This window comes from Taeniopygia guttata, chromosome 27, assembly GCF_048771995.1.
Source record: "Taeniopygia guttata chromosome 27, bTaeGut7.mat, whole genome shotgun sequence".
Classification (NCBI taxonomy): domain Eukaryota; kingdom Metazoa; phylum Chordata; class Aves; order Passeriformes; family Estrildidae; genus Taeniopygia; species Taeniopygia guttata.
The window spans coordinates 5,126,177-5,151,699 of NC_133052.1; the positions used below are offsets into that span (position 1 = coordinate 5,126,177).

At 51.9% G+C, this 25,523-nt stretch overlaps 1 protein-coding gene across 3 annotated transcripts in view; it reads left to right on the forward strand.

The window, feature by feature from the left end:
• ASIC2 (acid sensing ion channel subunit 2) overlaps nt 1-25,523 on the forward strand; it is a 417,185-nt gene that overhangs the window by 181,022 nt on the left and 210,640 nt on the right. The gene's annotated exons all lie outside the window — the stretch shown is intronic.

A 25,523-nucleotide genomic window follows, 5' to 3' on the forward strand; every position in this document is an offset into this window, starting at 1 on the left:
TTTCTTTAAACGCTTCCAAACAAATAATTCCAGGCATGCTGAAAAAGAAGTTGGGGGAAAAGCAGAACTGCTTGAAAAACAAAAGAGAGAATTCTCTGCAATATTTGAATCCAAAGGAGTCAGGAATCTCTGCTCCCAGCGAACAACTCTGGGAAGGCTGATTTTCATCTTCAAGTGCAAACCCCCCAGAGTCTGTATTGGTGTTTTCCAGCCTCCTCCATGGAAAACCAAGGAATTGATTCCCCCCTATCCAGACTCTGCTGAGATATCTCAGTACTGGGACCAGTTTTGGTGTCCTCATGACAAACAAAGAGCTGGAGGGGCTGGAGCATGTCCAGGGAAGGGAACAGAGCTGGGAGGGGCTGGAGCCCCAGCAGGGGCTGTGGGAGCTGGGAAGGGGCTGAGGGAGTGGGAAGGGGCTGAGGGAGCTGGGAAGGGGCTGAGGGAGCTGGGAAGGGGCTGAGGGAGCTGGGAAGGGGCTGAGGGAGCTGGGAAGGGGCTCAGCCTGGAGAAAAGGAGGCTCAGGGGCCCTTCTGGCTCTGCACAGCTCCTGCCAGGAGGGGACAGCCGGGGGGTCGGGCTCTGCTCCAGGGAACAAAAAGATCCTCCTTGATTTGGCTTTATTTATTTATTTCTGCCCCTCATTCTCTGCTCTTTAGAAATCCAGTGGGTCACACAGGGATGGGGAGTTTAATGGATGGACAAGGAACCAAATTCTTCATTAAGATGATTGAAATTGAAATCCCCGTGACTGGGAGGGGAAAGGAAGGTAAAATTTCCTTCAAATGTGGAGTGGAAAAAAAAAAAAGTCTGGCTTTTCCTCCCATCTGATTCTGACTCTGGAAATTGATGGGGGAAACCTCTCTGGGCTCTAATTGAGGTTTTTGTCAGGGCAGAAATCCCACGAGCGGGGATGCTGTCTCCAAACCTGCTCAGTCCCAGCAGCCCCTGGCTCTTGGTGGGATGAGGGTGGGTCACACAGTGGCACCTGCAAAGAGAGCTTTGATTTATTTTAATTTAAGCACTTCCAGCTATGCAGAAATTCTGTAATTTCCCCTCCCAATTCCTTAAGAAGCATCCTGAATTCCATGCTGAATATCTCCAAGGGCAGTAGCAGTTCCGGACCATGATATCACCAGTTTAATGTTCATTAAACAGTGGGAGTTCCTATTTGAAATCCATATCCTCAGTGCCAGGCCCTGATGCTCCCCCCTGGCTGAAATCCACCCTGAAGAGAACAAGGCCAAAGCTTCATTTCAGCTCCCCTAAACACTTGGAAAAACAATTCCCCCAGTTGTGAACACATCAATTTTATTTCCACGGAAGAAAAAAGCCTAACAAATGGGAACAGGGCTCCCATCAGCATCAATCCCCTCCCCTATTAAAGGCTGCATTTTGCATTTTGCTGATGACCAGCCTGGGAATTGACTGTGAATGGGACAGAAATAGGGAAATAAATAAATGCTGAAGGATTAACATAGGGAGAGCACTGAAAGCTTGATTTCATGGGTTTGGAGAGATGTTAAAGCCCATCCAAATCCACTCCCTTCCTTTGGCAGGGACACCTTCAGTTCTCCCAGGGTGCTCAGAGGTGACAGAGGGGGTGTAGGGTCTCCAGGGTCTGTAGGTGACAGGAACTCTGGGTTTGTGGGTGACAGGAGATCTGAGAGGAGATCAGTGTCATTGCCCCTTTTTATTGTAGAGATGGGAAACAGGAAAGCTCCAGAACTTTCCTGAAGTCACGTGGGAATGCAGTGACTTGGATCCACATCACCATTCCAATCCCTGGAGGGACAGGACCCAGGGAATGGCTCCCACTGCCAGAGGGCAGAGATGGGTGGGAGATTGGGAATTGGGAATTGCTCCCTGGCAGGGTGGGCAGCCCTGGCACAGATGCCCAGAGCAGCTGTGGTGCCCCTGGATCCCTGGCAGTGCCCAAGGCCAGGTTGGACAGGGCTTGGAGCAGCCTGGGACATGGAAGGTGTCCCTGCCATGGCTGGGGTGGCACTGGAGGGTATTTAAGGTCCCTTCCCACCCATCCATCCTGGCATTCTGATTCCAGGATCTATCCAGCGTCTCTGCTGCCAAGGAGCTCCCCTGGGATCCAGAAGAGCACTCAGTTCACTGCTCCTTCTCCTCAGAAAAGGGCAGCAGGGTCAGGGCTGTGAGTGAGCACATCTGAATTACCAGAGTGAGCTGGGACTGCAGGACATGACAGAGAGCCAGAGACATGGAAACCCTGCCCACCCTGGGCCGGACACAGGGCCCAGCCCGGGGATTTGGCAGCTCAGGTTTGGTGGCTGGAGGCTCACTGGTGCTGAGGCCTGAGGCTGCTCTCCCCCTGAGCTCCACGTCCCTGCCCCCAGCCCCGGGCAGAGAGAGCCCTGGCACTGGTTTGGCGTGGGAGCCTCACTCAGGAGCAGGGCATGTTCACACAGGGGGTCAGGCTTTGTTAGGGACAGGAGCGAGCAGGGAAATGACCCCTGGCATGGCCGTGGAGGGTGGGCAGGGAAATGACCCCTGGCATGGCCGTGGAGGGTGGGCAGGGAAATGACCCCTGGCATGACCAAGGAGGGTGGGCAGGGAAATGACCCCTGGCATGAGCGTGGAGGGTGGGCTGAGCCCTGCCACGGCTCCAAGGAGCAGCAGCAGCAGCAGGAGCTGGAACAGAACAGGAGCAGCAACAGGAGCAGGAACAGGAGCAACAACAGCAACAGGAGCAGGAACAGGAGCAACAACAGCAACAGGAGCAGGAACAGGAGCAGGAACAGGAGCAGGAACAGCAGCAGGAACAGCAGCAGGAGCAGGAACAAGAGCAGCAGCAACAGGAGCAGGAGCAGGAGCAGGAGCAGGAGCAGGAGCAGGAGCAGGAGCATCAACAGAAACAGGAGCAGGAGCAGGAGCAGGAGCAGCTCTCCAGAACCAAGGAACAGTTTTCCAAGGGGCTTTGTGCCATGCAGGCTTCCCAGCCTGACACACCTGGATTTGCCCTGCGCTGGAATTTGTGTCTCTGCATTGAGCAGAAGGGGAACTCAGGGGTCACAGAGCAGCACCTTTCAGCCCTTCACTCCTTCCTTGTCAGATCATGCCCTGATATTTCTATCGGAAGCAGAAATGCACCCTGTGGTTAGAAAGATCAATCTTTAGTCATAAATTTGAATTAGTCCCTTTCTCAGGCTAATTTTAGAATCCAATTATGATCAAGAGAAGATTGTGAAAGAAAAGTAACAGGAAAAATTCACTCTAGATCTCTCACTGTGATAGAGCCCGAGCAGCCTGCACCAGCCTTGGCTTAATTGGGAAAAAAACCCCGAGTTTATCTTGATTTGTTTTACGTGAAGACTGGGGGATAAGGATGAAAAAACTTCAGTTCTTGTTCGAGATCTAACAACTCTGACAAGTACATGGAAAACAGATCAGAGGGAAGATCTTACTGTGCCCAGATGGAACAGGAGGGGAATTAGCAAATGGCACATTACCATATTTCTGATGGCATTCCAGTCTTCGTGAGAAAGTAAAGGTTTGGAGAGATTCATTAATTAATTAGTGGAGTTTATGAGACACCTCCTCTTGCTTGGAGCTGGAGACAATGAAGTGCTGCTGCATTTGAACCAGGATCCTACCGAAAAAAGGATGGAGCCCTTCCCCTTCCAGTGGAGTTGGAGCCTGAATTTCAGGCTGGAGTTGTCTGCTGTGTTTAGAGTCCTGACTGTGGCCTCTGGAGAAAACATCCCAGGAACAGGGTGAGAAGTGATGCTCACAACCTGACCAAGTCCCACATTTCCCCCACAGAGCAGTTCATGCCCTGTACAAAGTGCACAGAAAAAGAGGCCCCTGCTGAGCTGCTCTGAAGATCTCACAGGGAAAATGGCAAGGAGACCTTGAACCTGAAGCCCAAAATCCTGGGCTGGGGAACAGCCACAGCCCAGGAGGGTCCAGTTCCAAGAGGCTTTTAGTGAAAGAGCACCTTGGAGCTGAGAGAGACATGAGAGACCTGCCTGGGTGCAGAATTCATTGGTCTCACCCCATCCTGGAGAGCTAACCTTAACCCTAAGCCTAAGACTAAGCCTAAGCCTAAACCTAAACCTAAACCTAAACCTAAACCTAAACCTAAACCTAAACCTAAACCTAAACCTAAACCCTAACCCTAACCCCTCTCTATAAACCCCAAAGGATCAGGAGAATTTTAAGATCAGACAAACACACCCCTGCCAGGGCCAGTCTGGTGTGAACAAACGGAACATTTTTATTGCCTATTTAAGGTTCTGCCTATCTGGAATATTTAACCTATTTAACCAATAAACCCACAGCGTGCTTGGGAAACATTCTCCCAGAAAAAAAGTCTGTGGAAAGCTCAGTTTTGCCATGATGGCCTCTCTAAAAAAAACATGCTTTTAAAGTGTATCACAAATAGTTAAAGAATTCTGAGAGATAAAGTCCCCCCTGAGCTTCCTTTTCTCCAGCTGAGCCCCCCCAGCTCCCTCAGCTGCACCTCATCAGACTTGAGCTCCAAAAGAATCCATACCCACTTCCAGAGTCCACAATTCCACAAACATTTGTGAGTAGTTGGCTTGGGGCAGCAGAGAAAACGGACTTGAAGTACAATTGTTGAAACTGGAATGGCAATTCCAAACTATTTCAGGGATCTAGAATCTGTAATAATCAAAGGAATATGAACAGCATCCCCATGTAGCAGCATGACAGAACCTCCCAGCACAGGGAATTCAACTGGGAGTTTGCTCCAGAGGAGATGGAATCATCCCTGAATTAAAGGTTCACATTTCTCCTCTTGGATTACAGGTGGAGTTTGTCTCTGGGGGATAAACCAAATGAAAACCACACAAAAGTGCTGCTTCCCAGAAATCCAGGCTGTTGGATGTGGGATGAGCTGGAGGAGAGCCCTGGGCCTGAAAGGGCTCAGATGTGGCTTTTGAAGCCACCCCAGGGCACAAAGGATACTGATTGCTAAAATCACCTTTTGTTCCACCCAGTTCTGCCTGGGCCAGGCTTTGCCCAGATCCTGCTCCTGCCTGTGCCAAATATTTTTATTTTTGCAGTGCTGAACTTTCAGGTCAGTGGAAGATAAAGGAATTGTTCCCTCTGCTGGGTTTGATGTGTCAGGGGATGAACCTTGCCCTGCTCAGCTCACCGTGTGATGTTCTCATTAACCCTTAATGCGAGCAGAGTCCTGGCACAATTAAATCCCACAGCCCCAAATCTGGGGCTGATTGACCTCCCCAGAGCAACCAAGGGAGAGGCACCTGGGCTGCCCTGCAGCCTCTCAGCCAGAAGTGAAAATAAAAGTGCATCACAATTAGTGCCTTTCACAGGAAAAGGTCATTTGTCTCCTGGGTAAGAAAGGAAAGGAAAAAAGTATTAACAAATCAACAGGGTTCTCCAAACAAAGGGCAGCTTCTCCATTCCAAAGGGCTTTTTGCTCAGGCGTGGATGTTACATGAGCAGACAAAGCTTTTCAAAACGTTAACAGGCAAATGAAGCTCTTCAAAATAATTGATATGAAATATTTCATTTATGCCTGGTAATATTTGAATATTTGGGAGAGACACTTCAGTTTCCCCAATTAATCTGTGAATTCTTCACTTTTCCTTTCTGTTTTGAAGAAGGATTTGTATTTTCCTTTTAATCTTGACACACATTTTTCCCCTTAAATTAAAAAAACCCCAAACTTAATTTTGAGTGTCATCTTCCTCATCTTTTATATAAGTGAGGATTGGAAGGAATGTTTTAATCTCTGGTTTCATGGCACCAGGCTCAGTGCTGGAGTGAATGAGTGCTCCCAGATCCTGAGTGCAGCACAAGCTCCTGCCAGGATCTTAGAATTCCATAAATGCATTAAAAATCCAGCAGTCAGAGCTGGAATGGCAGATCCAGCAGGAGTGAACTGGTGCTGCTGATTTTATATCTTCAATTTACAATTAATTTCTCAATTTCTTTGTGCATTCACCGAGTCACTCTAATCACTGCTCGATTGGCTGCAGTGCATTGAGGCACCCAAGTCCCTGTGGCACCACGGGCTGGCAGGGGGTGACAGTGCCCAGCTGGAGGGGACAGGCTCCTCCTTGTCCCCATCCCTGACCGCCCTGGTGGGACCACCTGCAGTCATTCCCTCCAGGAATGTGGCAGCAGCTCCCAGCAAAATTACTGTTGGTATTTCCCTCCCCGTGTTCTTTCAGGGCCCATTCAGGGCAGGCCACCTTGGAAAATCCTGCTTTGTGCAAAGCCTCGCTTTGTTAATTCCATGTTTAGCTCAAACATCAGGACTAACCTCCCTGAACCCTCTGCCATGGCACAGAGGGGTTGGAGGGTTGGAAGCTGCTGTGGGGAGAGGCCCTGGCACAGGTGCCCAGAGAGGTTGTGGGATCCTAATCCCTGGCAGTGCCCAAGGCCAGGCTGGACAGGACTTGGAGCCACCTGGGACAGTGCAAGGTGTCCCTGCCCACATCTGGAGTAGCACTGGGTGGGCTTTGAGGACCCTTTGAACCCAAACTCGTTTCTTTTTCTTTTAATGGTGACAGGAACTCACTGAGCCCAAAACAGAGGAAATTTCTTTGACACATGGAAAGTAAAAACACACAGAATTGCAGGAATTGAACAACACTTGGCCCCTGCAGGGGCAGGTTTTGGTCAGTGGTGCCTTTTCTGTCTGAGGCAGAGTCCAGCCCTTCCTAAACAGGTTTGGGTGATGGAGAGACACAAAAAGTGACAAAAAGTCACAAAGGCAGAAGGGCTGAGCCAGCATCACTCCAGGAGAGCCAAACATCTCCTGATCAGTGTAGTCCCTCAGGAGACCAAAATTCCAGCCTTGAAGCTGCCTTAAGCCTGACTCAGACATCCTGATAACCATTTCTATACAGCTGCAACAAGTTCTGGAATGTTCCTGGATAGATGCTCTTCATCCTCCTCCATGCAGATGATGTGGAGCTTCAGGTTTAAACTGTTTGACTTGAGGAGCTGATGTTTAACAAAATCTAATTCTATTGAATTCTGTCTGTGCAATCAAACGTTGCTTTGGGGCACTGCAATGTGAAGGATTTCATTATCCTTGTAGGATACGGAGGCATCATCCAAATTATTTCCAACTACAAAGCAGAAATATTTATTAACTTCTGCTTGTTCTGTGTTGCTGGGCTGGTTTTCCATCCTGGCTGGTCCTAGAGTCACTGGAACTGATTCAGCCTGAAATTGTTGGGATAAAGTTGATGTGCTCTCAAGCAGCAAAACAAATTATTTTGATCTCTGTGCATCCTTCCCAAGGAAGTAAATCAGGTTGGGAAACCCCCAGGATTCCCCCTATGGATATTTTTTATCATTTTACTGAAAATCCTGAGCTCTAAATGAATTTGTTTTCTCAGAGGGGGTGTGGAGGAAGATGTTTGAGGAGTTTTTATCACCAGAAAAAGTGAATTTAACAAAAATCCTCTTGATAGTGCTTGGAGGGAAGTGTGAATGTCCTGGGGAAGGAAGAATGGAAGGAAAGACAAAAGATCAGAAGGAAGGACAGAAAGATGGAAGGAAGGCCTATGTTTTTTTACCTAAAAGGAATTTTCTGCTGGAGGGAAGATGTTTAAAGGAAAATATTTAACCCAGCCTTATCCAGAAGTTCCCTCTCCTAAGCAGACATGGAGGATCCCCTTTGAGCAGAGCACTCTGAGAGCCACTGCTGGGATTTCCTTCTGAAGCTGTTCTACAAATGCCAAGCACCTCATTCCCATCCTTCTGATGGGAGAAGGAGAGGAGAGTCCTTCCAGCCTCTGCCTGTTGATGTGAGAGGGTTTTAGGGAAAAGACTCCTGTGGGACTCACCCTGTGTGTGTGATCCTGCTGTTCCCTGAGGGCTTGGGCTCCCGTTTGCCTGGTAAACAGGAACCATTCCCACATCTCACTCTGTAAATCACCAACTGCTTCGGGATGGCTTTGCCTCCTCTAACAGCTGATTTTCCTACTCACTGCTTCAGCCTGGCCCCTCTCCCCCCTCCAGAATGGGAAGAGAAAAACAAACATTTGTGTGTGTGGTGCCTGGTTGACACAAGTTTCATAAAATCAGGAGCTGACAGAGCCACAACAGCAAATAAGCAGGAGTTTCCCTGGAATGGTAATTACAGCCTTTGTGGCGTGCTGAGCCGGGGTTTGAAGTGTAAATGTGCAGTTAAATTCAAGTTTCTGAGGCAGCAGTACAGGGACAGGTGCCCAAATGTTCAGTGAGGACAGTTCTGCAGTCCTGGTGGACAATGAGCTGGACATGGACCAGCACAGGACCATGGAATGGTTTGGGTGGGAAGGGACCTCAAACCCACCCAGGGCCACCCCTGCCATGGCAGGGACACCTCCCACTGTCCCAGGCTGCTCCAACCTGGCCTTGGGCACTGCCAGGGATCCAGGGGCACCACAGCAGCTCTGAGCACCCTGTGCCAGGGTCTGCCCTCCCTGCCAGGGAACAATTCCCAATTCCCAATCTCCCATCCATCCCTGCCCTCTGGCAGTGGGAGCCATTCCCTGTGTCTGTCCCTCCATCCCTTGTCCCCAGTCCCTCTCCAGCTCTCCTGGAGCCCCTTTGGGTCCTGCCAGGGGCTCTGAGCTCTCGCTGGAGCTTCTCCTCTCCAGGTGACACCCCCAGCTCTCCAGCCTGGCTCTGAGGGAAGGTTTGGATGTGACTCTGAAGCTTTGTGCTTTTCTCACAGAATGCAGAAATTCCTGGTTTGCCCTGAGAAGCTGCAGTTCTCCCATGGCCTGGGATGAAATCCATCTCACCAGGGGAACAGCACAGAAGGTCAATGTCCAAACAGCCCCATGGCCCTCTGGATCTGCTCACAAACATCCTCCCCACACCCTCCCCCGTGGTGGGGTTATCCAGCACTGAGGGAATGCTGCACTGGAGTGTGAAGAGAGGGAGAAGGTGGTGAGGAAATGCAGGTGTTTGGCTGAAAGGAGACTTATTTCCTCATCCTGGCACTGAATTTCCATCTCTGCTGGGTGAGGTCCTGCTCCTGGCAGGAATCTGCACCTGCAGCCTGCTCCTGGCATGGGGGACACTGAACATCAAACCCTCTTCTCTAAATGCTGCTCCATTATTTAAAAGCCTTTTCCTTCAGGTAATTGTTTCAGTCAGATGCTTTTTAAAGCCTTTTTCTGAGAAGAACAAGTCCTGAATTAGAAGCAAGCCCCAGCTAATAACAGTGATGGCAGCAAGGCTGGCAGTGAAGGAGCTGCTGGGAGCTGCTGGCTCCTGCCCCATCCCAGGGCAGCCCGTTCCTCTGGGCACCTCCCTGCTCCATCCCCTCACTGCCCGTGCCAGCTGGGCACACGGGGCCCTGTCCCTGCTGTCACCCTCTCCCTGGGCCCCGATTCCTCTCATGGCCACAGGCTTTTCCCATTCTTTTAATTAGTGTTCAGGGTAATTAACACCCAGAGGAAGCCCTGACCAGGAATGATGCTTGTGAGGGGCTCTCAAACACTGCAGGACGCTCACTGAGGGGCTGTGAGTTACCCCGGTCACTGTGGCTGCTGCAGCCCCAGTGACACCAGGACTGCCCTGGGAGAGTCCTGCAGGCTCTCAGAGCCTTTGGCTCATGCAGAGGTTGGGAGGCTGGCTTGGAACTGAGCCCAGGGTGATTTGGGCACGGATTATCCCTGTGCTGAGCTCACCTGGATCTCAGTGCTGGGTCCACCTCGGGGCTGGGACAGCAGAGTTCAACCCTGAGCACAAACTGTCCCCAGCGAGGTGGGGCTGGAGATGTGGGGGTTTGCAGTCAAAGACAGCAATTTTGTCCTTTCAAAAATGGCCCAAAACATCTCTGATCGACTGCAGGGGTGGCTTCGGCCCCGGGGGAGTGTTTGGAAATGAAACATTTAATTCAGGGTTCAATAAAAACAGAATGACAAAGTGTGAGTGCTGTGAGTGCTTTCCTTCCCTCCCTCTGTTAACTGCTGAGGCTGGAAATCCATCCCCATCCCAGCAGCAGCTCTAGGAGACACCTGGTAAGGCAGAGCAGCAAAGCCATTAACCTGAAGTCACAGACTGCTGTTCTCCTCCTGCTGAAGCTGCTCAGAGCAGGGGACAGGAGGCACAGGCAGCTCCGGGCTGCAACCTCTGATTCCAGAAGGGAAATGGCACTGCACAGCCCCAGGAGGCTGCTCAGGAGCCCCAGGAGCTCCAGGAGGCTGTTCAGGAGCCCCAGGAGGATGCTCAGGAGCTCCAGGAATCTGCTCAGGAGCCCCAGGAGCCCCAGGAGGCTGTTCAGGAGCCCCAGGAATCTGCTCAGGAGCCCCAGGAGGATGCTCAGGAGCCCCAGGAGGCTGCTCAGGAGCCCCAGGAGGATGCTCAGGAGCTCCAGGAGGCTGCTCAGGAGCCCCAGGTTCCACGGCTCCCTCATTCCCACTCCTCTGCCAGCCCAGTGAGCCTCACCTCTGCTGGAAAAGAAATTTCAGAGGGTAAAACTGAGCAGCTAAGGTGGAAGTGCTCCTTGCCATCCCTCAGGAGCACAAAGCCCTCTGTCCCCACAGAAACTGTGCACTTTTCCTCTCCCTTCTCCTTTCCATCTGGCATTTCCAAACCAAGGGCATGAGCCACCCCTCCCTGGCCCTGCAAGGACAGATGATTCCTGCTCTTCAGGAACTGTCTCCTTGCATCAGCTCAGACTGTGCCCTGGGCAGCACACGAATCCATCCCTGGGTCTGTCTGCACAGTGAACAACAAACATTCCTCTCCCATCAGTGGCACTGTGACTGCTGGGGTATCCAGGAATCTCATTGCCACTTTAAAGCCCCTCACAGGATTTCTGAGCACTGGATTTTACCCCTGTAGGATATTACCATAGCTACTAATTATTAATAACAGCCTGTAGTGGAGGCTGACAGTTGTCTCTGGAGGGAAGGAATGTTCTGTAGCTTTGGGATCCATCCACGCTCTTATTTAGCAACACAACCGAGGTCTCCTGATCAGCCCCTTTCAGCCTGGAGTAAAGCAGGGATATCAGAGAATCCCAGGATGGTTTGGGGTGGAAAGGAATTTAAATCCCACCCAGCACCACCCCTGCCATAGCAGGGACACCTTCCACTGTCCCAGGCTGCTCCAAGCCCCAATGTCCAGCCTGGCCTTGGGCACTGCCAGGGCTCCAGGGGCACCACAGCTGCTCTGGGCACCTGTGCCAGGTTCTCCTCACCCTCAGAGAAGCACTTTTTTCCCAGTATCCCATCTCCCCTTCTGGAGGGTTCAGAAGTTTCACCACTTCTTTGTTCCTCTTCCCCACTGGCTGTCCGTGGCAGGGGTTGAGGCAGTGCCCTAAAATGTCTTCAGGGTCAGAAGCCTTTTCCTGTGACACTGTGACATGTCCAGTTTGCTCTGTCACTCACCTGGCACAGAGTCCTTCAAATCTAAATGCACCCGTGGAGTCCCTGCTGATGCATGGCTGTGGAGGGCTGAGAGGATCCTGTTCCCCCTGACCAGGGCAGGGAATCTGATCCTTGCACTCCTGATGATCAGGCCTTTTGGGAGCAGGAGGTGCAAGGATCCAACAGGATTTGGAGCTGAATATTGCAAACAGTTCCCAGGGCTGGAAGGAAACTCCTCTGGGGAGGGTGACCAAGGTGCTGCTGATCAAAGGTGCTGGCTTTAATTCCACTGCTGGCTCTCTGTCCTCTCCCTTTCCCCCCCAAACCACATCCAGGCTCGCCTGCTGCAGGAGCTGAGCCTGTCCTGTCACAGCCAGCCCATGATGTGACACAGGGGAACAGGAGGTGACAGGGCAGGAACAGCCTCATGGGCTGGAGGCTGAAACAGAGGTGGATGTAGTTATTTTGGGATGGGATGCCAGGAATTTACGGGGGATGTAAAGCAGAGCTGACAGATGAAAGAGCCAAGCTGCTGCTCCCAGCCTTGGCAGAGGAACACGGTGACCTTGGAAGCTGCTGTGGCTCGTGCCCAAAGCTGAGCCACACGGGACTGAAGGGGTCCCTGTCCCTGGGGACAAGTGCTGGTGGTGGGACACGGGGCTGGAGCAATGATCCCAGCTGGGAGGGCTGCGGCATGGAGAGCCCAGGAGCAGCTCTGGGCTGAGTCCCCTGAGCCCTGGCTGCTGAGAGGTGTCCCAGGACACAGGAGGAGAGGCAGGGCTGCCTGGGGGAGCAGCCCAGCCCAGCCCAGCCCAGCCCTGAGACAGGGGCTGGGCTCCTCCTGCAGCCTCCACAGTGGGTCTGGGCAGGGACAGTGACCTCCAGAGAGGACACCATGGACAGTCAGTGGTCCTGTGCCAGGGGAGGTGACTCCCACCCTTTGTGTCCCTGATGTCACTCCAAAAGGGGTGTATGAACTCTTCTGGTCTAATTTATGGTGAAAACCCTTTAAAACCTGCCCCGTTACGGCAGAGCTGGTGAGGGAAGAGTCATGGCCGGGCACAGGTAGGGCACAGTGATCATGGGGATGGCTGTGGTGGATTCATTGATAGATAAAGTACAAATATTCCCAGTGCAGTGTCCCACTAACAACTCCATCACCTGTTCCAATGGATTATTGCATCGCCCTGTCCATCCTGTTGGATCAGGGGTGTCAGTGAGATCCTCTTGCTGACTCAACTTTCCTGAGGAAACTTGATCCACTCAGTCTCAGGTCTGGTCTCAGTCTGGGTCTAAGGGACCATAAATGAGCAGTTTGGGTCAGGTTTGTGGCCTTTGACCTTGCAGGATCTGCAATTCCAAGGCAACAAAGCACCTGTGGGGTGGCTTTGGGATTTTATCTCAATATTAGAGCAGAGCTTGGCACTTCCCACTGACCTGGCCAAAGGGAGTCACCTCTGTGGCACTCCACAGGCGGGGAGGTGCAGGTGTTCATGGGGGAAGGGGGTCTGGGTGTGACCAGGCTGCTCCTCAGGTGAGGTCCCGTGCTTCCCTCTGCTCTGTAAATGCCCAGCGCTGCCCAGGTGTGTTCTGTGCATCCCAAATCCCAACGGATTCCAGGCTAGGAGAAAGCAAGCTGTGCCCAGAGCGTGGCTGAGACTTCTGCAGGGCTGGGAACCTGCTGGCAGCAGGACCCTGAGAGCAGCAGGAACTGCCAGGGGGCTTGAACATTTTGAGATGAACCTTTAGGGTGGTGCAAAGTGATGGGCAGAAAAAGAGGAGGAGTTTCACCAGAGGCTTCTGTGCATCTGCAGATCCCAGAGGATTCCTGACAGGAAACCTGCAGGGTGTGCCCAGAGTGCTGCAGGGGCCAGGAGATGCAAAACTGGGTTTTAGTGGCAGCTCTGGCTGTGACCTGTCCTGGTGACCATGGGTCAGGGAGGGCATCAGGGAGGGACGTTCTGCTGCTCTGCAATGAGCTGGGGTAGAAATCCCTGGAACAGAGGCCTTGGGAAGGACCCTGCTGTCATTCCCAGGTAACAAATCCCATTTCCAGTTCCTCAGTGATGGAGACCTGCAGAACCAGCACTACGTTGTCAGAGCAGGCTCCTGGGAGCCAGGAAGTGCCACCCGTGCCAGCCCCACCTGTCCCTCCGAAGGGGACAAGAACCTTTCAGCAGAGGAGTTTCCTCCTCACACTTGATTTCCAGTTTCGTTTCCATGCAAGAAGAACAAGTGGGAAGTGACTGTGGAGCTGGAGCAGCTCCTGACAGGGCTGGGGAAGGTCCCTGCACTGGCAGAACAAGCTGGAAGCCTCAGCCTGTCAGTGTTCAGGAACACACATAATCACTGGATATGATTATCTGCAGGTGCTTTCATTAAGAACTCTGGGAATCAGGGGTCCAGACCCAAATCTGACTCCTACACGGCTTTTGAGCTGAATGTATTTTATATTCTATCGTTATATATCTTACATATTAATTATTAAACTTATATTGTTCTATTATATACATTGACATGAGTTTCTCAGGATCTTTCTTAGGTCTCTGACCACAGTTTTTCATGATTATTCTTATGATTAAATAGTAATTATATTTAATTACTAAACAATCATCACATCTAACAATTAAATCATTTATCATGTACTAGCTACACAGGTGCAGTTCTAGTACAAGTACAAGTTCTTCATGTGCTTAGGGTGTTTATTTTTCCAGGGCCTACTAAGCTTATTTTTCCTGTTTACCCTAAATCCCCATGATTTTAAAACCCTTTTGCTATCAAGCCCAGAGTGTGGGGCTGAAACAAGGGGAGAGCATTCCCTAGGGAGCAGAAATACTTAAAACATTTATTACTTACAAATACCTTTTAATCCCAGATTTTCTTTTTCTCTTGCTTTGCACTTTCTTTGTTTACATTATCCTCAGAAATTAAATTAGTAGGAAAAAAACACCACTTATTTGTTCCAAATTCTCTTTTTTCCTTGCTTTACATTTTTCTTTTCTTTTTTTTCCCCAAAGCTTCACAAATATAAGTGGATTTCACTGTTTTCATTTTGCAATGAGAAAGCAAAGCAATGCCACTTGATTTAGAGGAAGCAGCAGTTGGGGTAATGATCACAGAAAGAGGCTGGAATTACTCAATAAACTGGAACATCTCATCCTTCTTCCACTTCCATTAGATGTGGGGCACTTTGGGGATGACTTCCCAGGGATAACACGAGTTCCAGGGCCTGGAGTGGGGCATCCTCATCGTGGGTCTGGGAGAGGGGTCCTGCCACAAATCCTGGATCTATGGGGAGACTCGCCAGGACTTGATTCCAGCAACACCATTCTGCTCACAGGTGAAATACCCTGGAATAAAATTAACTCCACTCCACTCTGCACTTGGCACAAACAAACAAAACAGTGTCTAATTCCTTGCTTGCACTTCCAGGGGACAGGTGAAGGGGTTTGTGGGAGAGGTGATGTCCTGGGCTGTGTAGGGTACTGGGAATGCTGGATTAGGAACCAGGACACCTGGAATTCCCTGGGAGCCCCTCTCTGCTCCCCTGCTTGATGGAGACAGTTCCTGTGGGGTGGGGAAGGGGTGCCTGAGGAATGTTCTACCACACCTGGCTTCAAGGGGGTTTTTGCTTTTTGGGCTCCTCAATTCCAAACTCTGGCCATGGATGGAAGTGCCCTTGCCCAGGGGGATACTGCTCCAGGACAGAATTCCAGTGGGATTTGGGACAGGCTTAGCTGGAGTTTGTGTTCCCAAGTAATTTGCTCAGATTTAATTTCCTACACAGCTCTATCTCTCCTGAGAAATTTTGGCCCCATTTCTGTGACCTCTGAGATGAATTCCAGGAACAATTTGGACATTTTTGTTCAGACACAGCAACACTGACATTGTTCCAGCCCTTCCAGTGCTCAAACAACTGCTCTGGAGAGCTCAGCCAAGGCATTTCCCAGCTCCTGCCAAATGTGCTTCTCACAAATATGTTCCTCCCTCACTCCTGCACCTGGGATGCTGCTGGGCATGAAAGGAAATCTTTTTAGCTCCTGTGTGTCACTGCAGGTAAATTCACCAGGAATAGAGGGATAATTCCACAGTTTGTGAGGGACAAGGGGCCCAGTTTAGCAGCTGCTAAAATTCCTGCTGGTTCCCTCCCTGTGGATACGAGGCCTGGGATCACCTGGGAGCGCTGGGCACCAGGCCAGGCCTGGGGACAGCTTCTTTGTGCTTGTGCAGTCCCACAAAATCAGCAGCACTTAGAGCTGCTCTGAAGAAAGTCTGTCCCAAAAAAAAACCCCTGAAAGTTCACTTTTATCAACAATTTACACTGAAATCTTTATTTGGAGCAGACACAATTGTATGGAAAGTGACAGGAGGAGTCCTGACCAACACTCAGGCTCTGTGAGGAAGGCGAGACATTAATCAAGACTTTAATCCTTCTGCCTCCCCCAGTCCTGCCCAGCAGAGCTGTGACCCTGGGGTTCCTAAACCCCAGAGCCCTGGGAATGGTGTGGGAAGTGTGCAAGATTTTAGCAGCACCCTGTGGGATTTCTGCCCACCAAAGGTGGCTCATGGGGAGGCCCAGAATCCTCAGGTGAGCTGAGGGCCAGCATCACCTGGAAAATTGCAATTTATCTCCTAGAGAGCTCTGACCCAGGGTTTGTCTGCCTGGGGGAATAAAAGTGCTTCATGTTTGCTAAACCCAGTTCCTTAAAATGTTTTTGAGCTCTGGGGATGTTTGCTGCACTCCAGGGCTCAGGAGGGAGCCAAAGCTGCCAGGTGGGTGAGCTCAGGTGTGTTCCCAAGCAGGCAGGAGCAGCAGCTCTGTAATCATCCCCACCCCAGCTGTGCCCATCGTCTCTTCCCTGTTTCCGTGGGGAGCAGAGAACACTCCCAGCACTCCCCCCAGCCCACCTGAGAACGCTGCTGCTTCTCTCTGGGAGAAAGTCCTGGAACTTCTTTGTTTCCTTGGTTTTGCCCAGGCCCTGCAGTGCCTCCTCAGGACCAGACCCAGCTGAGAAGAGGCCCAGAGAGGGCTCAGGTTTGTCTCCAAAGGGAGAACCAGGAGCCGGGTGCTGGCTGGGATGAAGGTGCTCTCCCTGCCTGGTCCCAGAGATGCTCCCCAGCCCTTCTGGGGACACTGCCTCTGGTCTTCAGCCCCAGGCAGCCGAGAACACACCTCAAAACCTTTGGTTTAAGGCCTTCAGGTGCAGGGCTTTTGCCTTGGAGTTAATGAACTCCAGATGGTTAAGAAGAGATTGGTGAATGCTGGCTGGAGCACAAGCCTTCCCCAGATCCCGTCCCAGGCCAGGCACATCCCAGGCTGTGTAGGGCAGAGTCTCCCTTTGGGTCCTGCTCTGAGCGTGCAGGCAGTGCCCAGGCCTGGGAGTTCATTGGCAATTCATGAACTGCAGGTTAGGGAAAGATTGGGCAGTAAAAGAGCCCCTTGCTGGGTGGTGGGGCCTTTCCCTGAGTGAGTCCTGCAGTTCCTGGGGGCTCTTTTGGGAGAGACAAAATCCTGTGGGTGATGGACACTCTGGGCTGTGCAATTTCACTGATCCTGGTGCATCCAACCCCAAAACCAGAGCCCTGACCTGATGAGGCACCTTTTCATAGTGACAAACTCAGTGAACTGGCAGAAACTGTCATTTTAAATTTTTTTCCTACCCTTGAATGAATTAACCCTTGGATGACAAACAAGAGGGCCCAGGGGATCCGCTCAGGTGAGACCCCACCTGCAGAGCTGGCCCAGCCCTGGGCTGGCACAGGAGGGACCTGGAGCTGCTGGAGCCAGCCCAGGGAGGCTCCAGGATGATCCCAGGGATGGAGCAGCTCTGCTAGGGAAAGGCTGGGAGAGCTGGGGGTGTCCACCTGGAGAGGAGATGGGGGTGACCCCACTGAGGGAGCTACAGGAAACACAGAGAGAGGATTTCCAGGGGATGGCTCCCACTGCCAGAGGGCAGGGATGGGTGGGAGATTGGGAATTGTTCCCTGGGTGGGCAGGCCCTGGCACAGGTGCCCAGAGCAGCTGTGGTGCCCCTGGAGCCCTGGCAGTGCCCAAGGCCAGGTTGGAGCAGCTGGGACAGTGGGAGGTGTCCCTGCCATGGCAGGGGTGGCACTGGGTGAGCTTTTAGGTCCCTTTCAACCGAAAATCTCCTGGAATTCTGTGATCCTCTGAGACTCCTGAGAGGAGGCAGCAGCTGATCTCAGCTCTCAGCCGGCGGTGCTGGGCTGAGCCTGTGCCTCCCTCACTCTGAGCTTGGCTCAGGGACTGAGGCAGCTCTGCCCAAAGCCCTTTGATCAGGACTTGCCTGAAGTCTCCTCACAGCAGGAGAACTCGGCTCAGAGGGGTTCCTGTGGCTGTCACCAAGAGCAGCCAGGGCACAGCTCTGCTTTCCCTGGCCCTGCAAGACAGGCCAGAGCCCAGGCTGAACTTCCTTTTCTCCTTTTCCCTTTCCCTTTCCCTTTCCCTTTCCCTTTCCCTTTCCCTTCCCTGCCCCTGCCCTCAGCCCAGAACCAGCTGTGGGAGCAAGCTGGGCACAGAAGGTGTCACAGGCAGGCTCAGAGCTGTCCTGCTGTCCCCAGGGCCATGCCCCGAGTGTGACCTGCCTGCTCAGTGCCTCCTGCCACCTCCAGGAGCCAACTGCTGAATGCAACACTGGGGGTTTGTGCACAAAACTCTTCCTGTGTCTCTAAACTCCCATTTCCAAGTCATTACCTGGATCGATGGACAAGGGTTTATCTTTATCCTGAATTTCTGCTGGCTCTATCATTTGTTTTCTGTTAGCCTCCCTCTGCTCCTGCTGAGGGAATGGAAATATGGAAATGGTGGGAAAATCAGCTTTGACTACCAAATTATTTCCCCCCCCCGCCCCAGTCCAAAGCAGGGAGGAAACGTGACAGAATCCAGAATTTTTGAAGGGATGACTGTATTGACCTATTTGGTCTGAATTGAGCCCTCTTTTGAAAGAAGGAAGGGCTGGAGCTGGGCCAGGGCAGGTCAGGCTGGAGCTCAGGGAAAGGTTCTTCCCCCAGAGGTGCTGGCACTGCCCAGGCTCCCCAGGGAATGGGCACAGCCCCGAGGCTGCCAGAGCTCCAGGAGGGTTTGGACAGCGCTGCCAGGGGTGCCCAGGGTGGGATTTTGGGGGTCTGGGCAGGGCAGGAGCTGCCCTGGATGATCCTGGGGGGCCCTTCCAGCTCAAGATATTGCAGGACTTTATGAATTCAGACCAAGAGGCAAAGAGCCACAGCCCTTCCAGCATCTCCCTTTTCTCTGAAACCTCTCCAGAGTGAACTCTAGCAGGTTCCAGCTGTGGGAGAAGATCAAATCCATAAAGACATTCATGGGCAGTCCCCAGGCGGGCAGGAAAATCCTCTCCTTACAGGCCAGACTTGCCAAAGAAAAAACCCAATAGCCTGGAAAGTGAGGAGAAGGCTGTGAACAGCGACCCAGCCACAGCAGCAGGGATTAAGGAATATCTCTAATTTTAAAATGAATTTCAGATTTGTAAAATGGTGTTAATGGTCCTGAGGGTGCAGTGGGTTGGAATGTCCTTCCCAGTCTTACATAAATCATCTTGTGTGCTCTGCTGGGCCAGAGGGGCCCCGGAACAGGTGCTTTATGATCTTTTATTGAACTGGAATTGTGGCAGAGTCTGGAGAAGTCCAGGCTCTGGGCCAAGGAGGAGTCACACAGGGCTGGGCACCTCCCACCCAACTTAAGGCTCCTTCAGGTCCAGCCCGAGGGAAAAGCCTGGGAAAAGCAGGAAGGAAGCAATAAATTCCTGGAGCTCCCAGGGACCAGGGGTGGCTCCCTGAGTGCAGGCTGGATCCCTCTGGGAGCACCTCCCTCCCGGCTGCCTCTGCACGTGAAATCCAAACAGGGCTCCTAATTAAACACTCCAGTTGAGGGTCTGGAGCTCTGCAGGATGGGCTGAGATAAAAACCCCTTCACCCTCAGCTGGAGCATCCCCGTGGTGGTTCCATTGTGCCTTTTCCCAGCTCTCATGGCCACAGGTTCCCTGCAAAGCACCTTTAATCCACTCCAGTCTCATTCTGTGGCTGGGTTTAAAGCTCTTCCCATATGCCCGGTTGCAGCCTCAGAAGTTTTCCAGAAGGTTCATGGGCTCAATCTGTTGCTGTGGCCTCATTTGCATATGATTTGCATTTTGCCTGGGGTGTTTTAAGCCACCAGCTCAATAGCAGGACTAATTTTGGGTTGGCTGTGTCAGGTTTTAATGCAGAGATGCCACTCTGGGCCTGGCAGGTTGGAAAATCCCTGCCCAGGGAAGGGACACCCTGTAGATACCATGGACATAGGGATTGGGGTGGATGGAGAGCATCTAGAGAGGGTCAGCACAAGGTCTGGGAAACTGGGAATGTTCAGGAGTTTCCAGGGAACCCAGAGTGGTTTTGGGGTTCCTTTTCCCACTCCAGGCAGGGTTTCCTGGGCTCAGTCACTCTGTGTTTTTCCAGTCTCTGTTTATGGCTCTGACGGAGCCTCAGCACCACTCTGGGTCCTCCAGAGCTCCCTGGGCATCTCATTTAGGGTTTTTTAACCTAAATTTCCTCTGTTCTTGCCAGCTGTGACTCCTTGTCCTGGTCATGGAGAGCACTCTATCCCTGTCCCTCTGCAGCTGCTCCCTGTGCATTTGCAGATTGTTCTCTCTGTCCTTGTCTCCCTAATATTCCAAACCCACTGTCTGGCAGTGGGAGCCATTCCCTGTGTCCTGTCACTCCATCCTTGTCCCAAGCCCCTCTCCATGTTTTTTGGAGCCCCTCCAGGCACTGGAAGACCACAATTAAGTCACAAAGCTTCTCTTGTCCAGGCCCTGCATTGATTTTCTCCACACCATTTCCCAGCTGCTTTGTGCCATCCAGGAAAGCATTGCAGAAATTAGCTCTGGGAAATGTTCTTATCCAGGGGTTTGGAGAACAAAGCTGCGTTGTCTGTGAGGGACATGATCCCAGGGTCACATAATTGAGAAGCATTGTGAGGGTTGGGAGTTTTCCTCCATTCACTGATGGCCCAGTTTGCTGTGAGAGTGAAATGCTCTGCAGACAACGGGGTCACATCAGCAGAGAAACTCCATATGAAAGTGGGAAAAGGGGCTCCATCAGCACTTCCCAAAGGGCTGGGGCCATCTAAAGCCAGGGAATCTCAGAAAAACGGAAAGCTGGACAAGACAAACGCAGGTTCAAACCAATGTGGTTCATCAAGCGTTCTCCGTTTATTCAAGATAAGGTGGTAGTTTATATAAGCTTCCACATAGTTTACAAAAACAAAAACACTCTGATTGGTAGGCTAACATTGTTTACCTTTTCCTTAAAACGGCCTACACTGTACACCATAAAACCTATACTAACTCACACCCAAGCAACCCAGTGGTCCCCACAACACCTTAAGACTATTTTCTATCTGCGCCACAAGCTCTGAATTTCTAACTGCGTCAGAGGCTTGAAGGCCCCACCAGGCCTCAATCTGAGGCCTAAGACTGGAGTAGCTCAAATTTCGTAATTCATGTCCTCTTTCTCTCAAAAATGCTGCAACAGCCATCCTTCTAAAAAGAAATAATGCTGAAATTCCCTTAGGATGCAGAAGTTGAAATGATGTTGCTGCTTCTTTTCTTCTTCCTTGTGCTCTGTCCCAAATGAGTTCATGTCCCATAAATAAAGGCTTGGTGGAATCCCAGCAGCTGCTGAGAGCTGATCTGGACAGTCCTGCCAAAGGCCCAGGCAGTTAATTACCTTGTTACTGCTCCAAAGCAGGAGAAGAATCTTGATATACTATGAGAAACAGCTTAAATCGCTGGGCCTCCAATCCCTTCAGGCCGCATCAGTTTAAACTTTTTGAACACACACAAAGTCTCAAAAGTTAAAAAAGACAATAAAAAAAGCAGGTTTGTGGCACGGGAGGTGTCACAGGGCTCTGCTGGAATTTTGCTCCGAGACTTCTACTTCCCTGCCAGCTCTGGTTCCTAAAGCCCTGGCTCTAAACCAGCTGAAGAGAACAAAAGATTTCCAAATGGCAATACTGGCCCGTGGCTCTGTCCCACCATGGCCAGCCCCAGCTGCTGCAGGAGCCCCCTGGCAGGGACGTGGGAGCTGATGTCACTTCAGACAATCGGGTGGCACCAGAGGGACAGGATCTCTTCCACAGGATCTGCCCAAACCTTCATTTCTGACAGAGGTGAGGCAGCACCCCAAACATCTGGAGCTGACATGAAATAACTGTGTTCATAAAAAGGGACCAGATGGGCTCAGGTCCTGAGGCCTCACAGTGCAAGGGAACAGCTCTGTGGGGACATGGCTGTGGAAAACCAGGGTGATCCCAATAAAATCAGGGTGATCCCAATAAAACCAGGGTGATCCCAAGTCCCAGCACCCTCACAGAGACCAGCTTGCACTCCTTCAAACACCCCCAACATGCAAAATTTCTCATGAAACATTTGCTTGGAGCATTCCCTAAGATTCAGGTTGATTCTGAGTTTTCCTTACAATGTCTGAAGCAGACAGGGTTCTTTATTCATTATGCAGGCACCCCTCACCCAAGGCTAGCATTTCCAGAGGGTGCCTCTGTTCCAGAGTGCTGGTGGGACTCAGCTGGAAGTGACCCTGGTGCTGGAGCTGAGGGGACACTGAGCAGCTCTGGCTCCTGCTCACCTTGGGGCCAGGTAGGGGTCCAGGTGAGCCCTCCAAATAAAGGCACAGCTGAAGGTTCCTGCTTCAGCCAGGGCAAGGCAGGCAGAGAATGGGGCTCTGTAGGAATGGAGAGCCCCAGATCCTTGGGGTACCTTGTTTGAGCACAAGAACAGAGGCTCTGTGGAAAAGCAGAACCCCAACGCAGGGAATATTTTGTTTGAGCACTGCTGAACACGAGGAGCTGTGACAAGGCTCCCCAGAAGCAGGAGTTAAATATAGCCCCTGGATTTTCTCACTATCACAACTGGGAGCTGAGCTAAAGACAATCAAATCTCATGCTCCGATGCAAGAGCTGTTTCAGGCAGCTGGAATGGGTCTCCTCCTCTCCTATGGCTCTGCAATCCATCAGAAGTGTTGAAACACCAGCAGTAAAACCATTAGTGAGCAGTAACTATTCCTGATAATTAAATTCAGGATGCTTGGCTTCAGTTCCTGGGCCTGACTGATCCTGTCTGGCCACAGGCAGCTCTTTTTCCTTCTGCATTCCTGAATTTCTCCCTCTCAGGAAAAGAGGCAGCAGAACTGTCTTGGAAGCAGCATCAGGAGCTGAGGGTTGGTGAGGCCCAGTGCTCATTAGTGAGGGATTATGAGGCTTTAGGATTTGCTTCCTGGGAAGTCTGTCCAGCACTGCAGGCCCTTGGAGCAGTGCAGGGCCTGGCATTGTGACATCCAAAGTCATGGAAGGAGGAATTCACCTGCAGCAGCCTCTTCTCCACAGTTCTGCCACAGCCTCTGTGCCTGGAGCCAAATCCATCCATGCAAAGTGTAAACTGAGAAAAGAGAGAGAAGCCCAGAGCGAGTAAATGGCAATGCTTTGGTGCAGGGCTGATCCTGTTGTCATCCCTCAGGGAAGGCTGGCGCTGGGGTTTGCCCTCTCCAGCTGCAGTTCCACCACGCTGAGCCCTCGGTGACTCCTCTCTCTCCTGTCCTGCTGCTCCTCCCGGCTCACACACGATGCCACTGTGATGGCACCAAGGGCAGAGCCTGGCTGGGGACAAGAATTGGCTCCTCATTAGGGCTGGAACTGCAAATTCCTTCCTGCAGGGTGCCCCAGGAGATGTCAGGTGCCATTACTGCATTGCCAAAGGGAATTCATGCAATCAGAGGCTGGAATACTCGAGGCAAGAGCATAGGGAGGGGAGAGCCTTGTGCAGCTCCTTGCTGGAGGGTGACTGCAATAAAGGAATGGTGGGATTGATCTGATCCTGGTCTAGGAGCACGGGAGGGAGCACTCCTGGATCCAGGAGCAGGATCAGAGCATCCCCACAGCAGGCTGTGTTTAGGGGCACAGCAGAGACCACAGCAATGACCATCCCTGCACAGCAAACTCCTCTGCATGTCTGCCCTCTCCTGCTCCCCTTGGGGGAGCTCCTGGGGAATCCCTGTCCCTGGGAGCTGTGCTGGGACTGGGATCTCCCAGAGCTTCTTGCAGGGTGTCACTGAAGGGATGCAGGGCTCCCTGGATGTTCCTGCGAGCGCTGCGATCCCAGTTATCCGCAGGGACACACAGCGAGGACACCGGGCTGGGGTGCCACAAGATGGATTTATTTATTCCTGGGCTCCCAGACAGGACTGCGGGTGGGGTGAACAGAAATTTTTACCCAGCAAGTCAGGAGGAGGCGTGTAAAAAGTGAACCAGTGAGGATATGGTAAGAGAGGAGTATAAGGTGGGCAAATGGCTCATGAGCCCACCAGGGAAAATGGGAGGGGGGGAATAATACAAAGGAACAAATGGGGTGTCGAGGGCAACAAGACAAATACAGAACTCGCTGGAGAAAGGGGTAGGGATAGGGAGGATTGACAACTTGGAAGGGAGGAGGTTAGGGAAGGGCTTGGGAAAATTGGCAACTGGGGAAGGGAGGGGATTAGGGGGGAGAACAGGGGGCAAACATGGATTCAAAGCAAAACACACCACAACACCTGAAGTCACTAGGAGTCCTTCACAAGGGATCTGAGCACCAGGAGTGCCCAAAATCCTTTAATCCCTGTGCTTTGATGGGAGGTTGGGTGTGGGGTTCCCAGTTGCCCTTCTGCAGAAAGGCATGAACAGGGCCAGGCAGGGATTGGGATCCACACTGGCAGGGAGGCACGAGGGGGGGAATCGAGTTCTGGAGGATCTTTCTGCAGAGGTGGGAGATTCATGACAGAAAATTCTCTGTGAGCAGTTGGGAGTGGCTGATGGAGCTGCTGGGAGTGTGTGGGAATAGCAGGCTCGTTGTGTTCCACGGGCATCCCTCGTGTCCCAGGGCTGATCCAGGAGTGCAGAGGGCTGCAGGAGTCACATGAAGTGACACAGCACACGTGAAGAGAAGAAACTTTGCAGAGTGTGATTGCAGGGAAAATACCTCCCCTGGCAGAGGAATTGCAATGAGGTAGGCTGACAGGGGAAAGGCAGGAGCTGGGGGGCTCCACAAGGGAGCTCTGGAGAAGAAGCTCTGTGATCCCATCCTGCACAGCTCAGCAAGGGCCATCCCTCCTGCCATTGCCCTGGGAAAGCCCTTCTGGCCAAGCCTGGAGAGCTGCAGCCCTGAGCAAAAGTTCATTAATTTACAAATGGCATTATTCCATTGCTGCTTTGGCCAGCCATGGATCCCTGGTAGGTGCAGTGGGTGCTGGCCACGCTCAGGGTAGAGCAGATTTCACATCAACATCACCAAAACAGGCAGAGCTCTGGGCTCTGAGGGCTCCTGGCCTTTGGAGCTGCTCGCATTTACCAGGAGGATTCTGGATCCAAAGGGGATCAGTGCACTGAGAGCTTCCAGAACACCCTGAGGGACACAAGAGGGGCACCAGGTTCCTAATTCAGGTTTTCCCAGCCTGGTTCTCCTCTTCCACACCTCCCACACCACCAGCACTGGGCATTGCCTCTAGCACAAGGACATTTCCCCACAGCTGGGAGCCCAGGGACAATGGGGCAGTTTGAAGTCCTCTCTCCCCTGCTGAGAGCTTTCCTTTAGGACTTTCTCAACTTTCCCTTTTCCCCTGTTGCTGTTTCTGTGTCCAGTTCCCCATTTTGAGCTCTGTGGCCCTCTGGCTGAGGATGAGCTGAATCCCAGAGCCCTCTAAATCAGCCCTCTGGATTCTGAGCCCTGGATCCTCCTAAGAGCTCCAGACTGGAGCAGATGCTGGACTTCCATATGCTGGGCAAGCTCAGTGACCCAAGCAGCTCTCACAGCTCGCTGGCTTCTGCTTTGGGATTGATTGAGCCAAATTCAGCAGAATCTGCATGTCTTTGGGCACTTTGAGTGGCAACAGCTCAGAGCAGATCAACTCTGTCTAAGCTGCACAGAGCTTTGGTCTGAGCAGCTCCTTGAGGTCTGAGGGCACCAGTGAAATCCCTGGGAGCACAAAACTCTGAACTCCTCAGAGCAGGAAATGCTGGACCCCTTCAGTGATCACCCAGGCAAATCCCATTGGCAGGTGGATTTTCACAGGAACAATCCCCCTGAACCCCCAGAATTCCCTTTAGGAAGGGCTGGA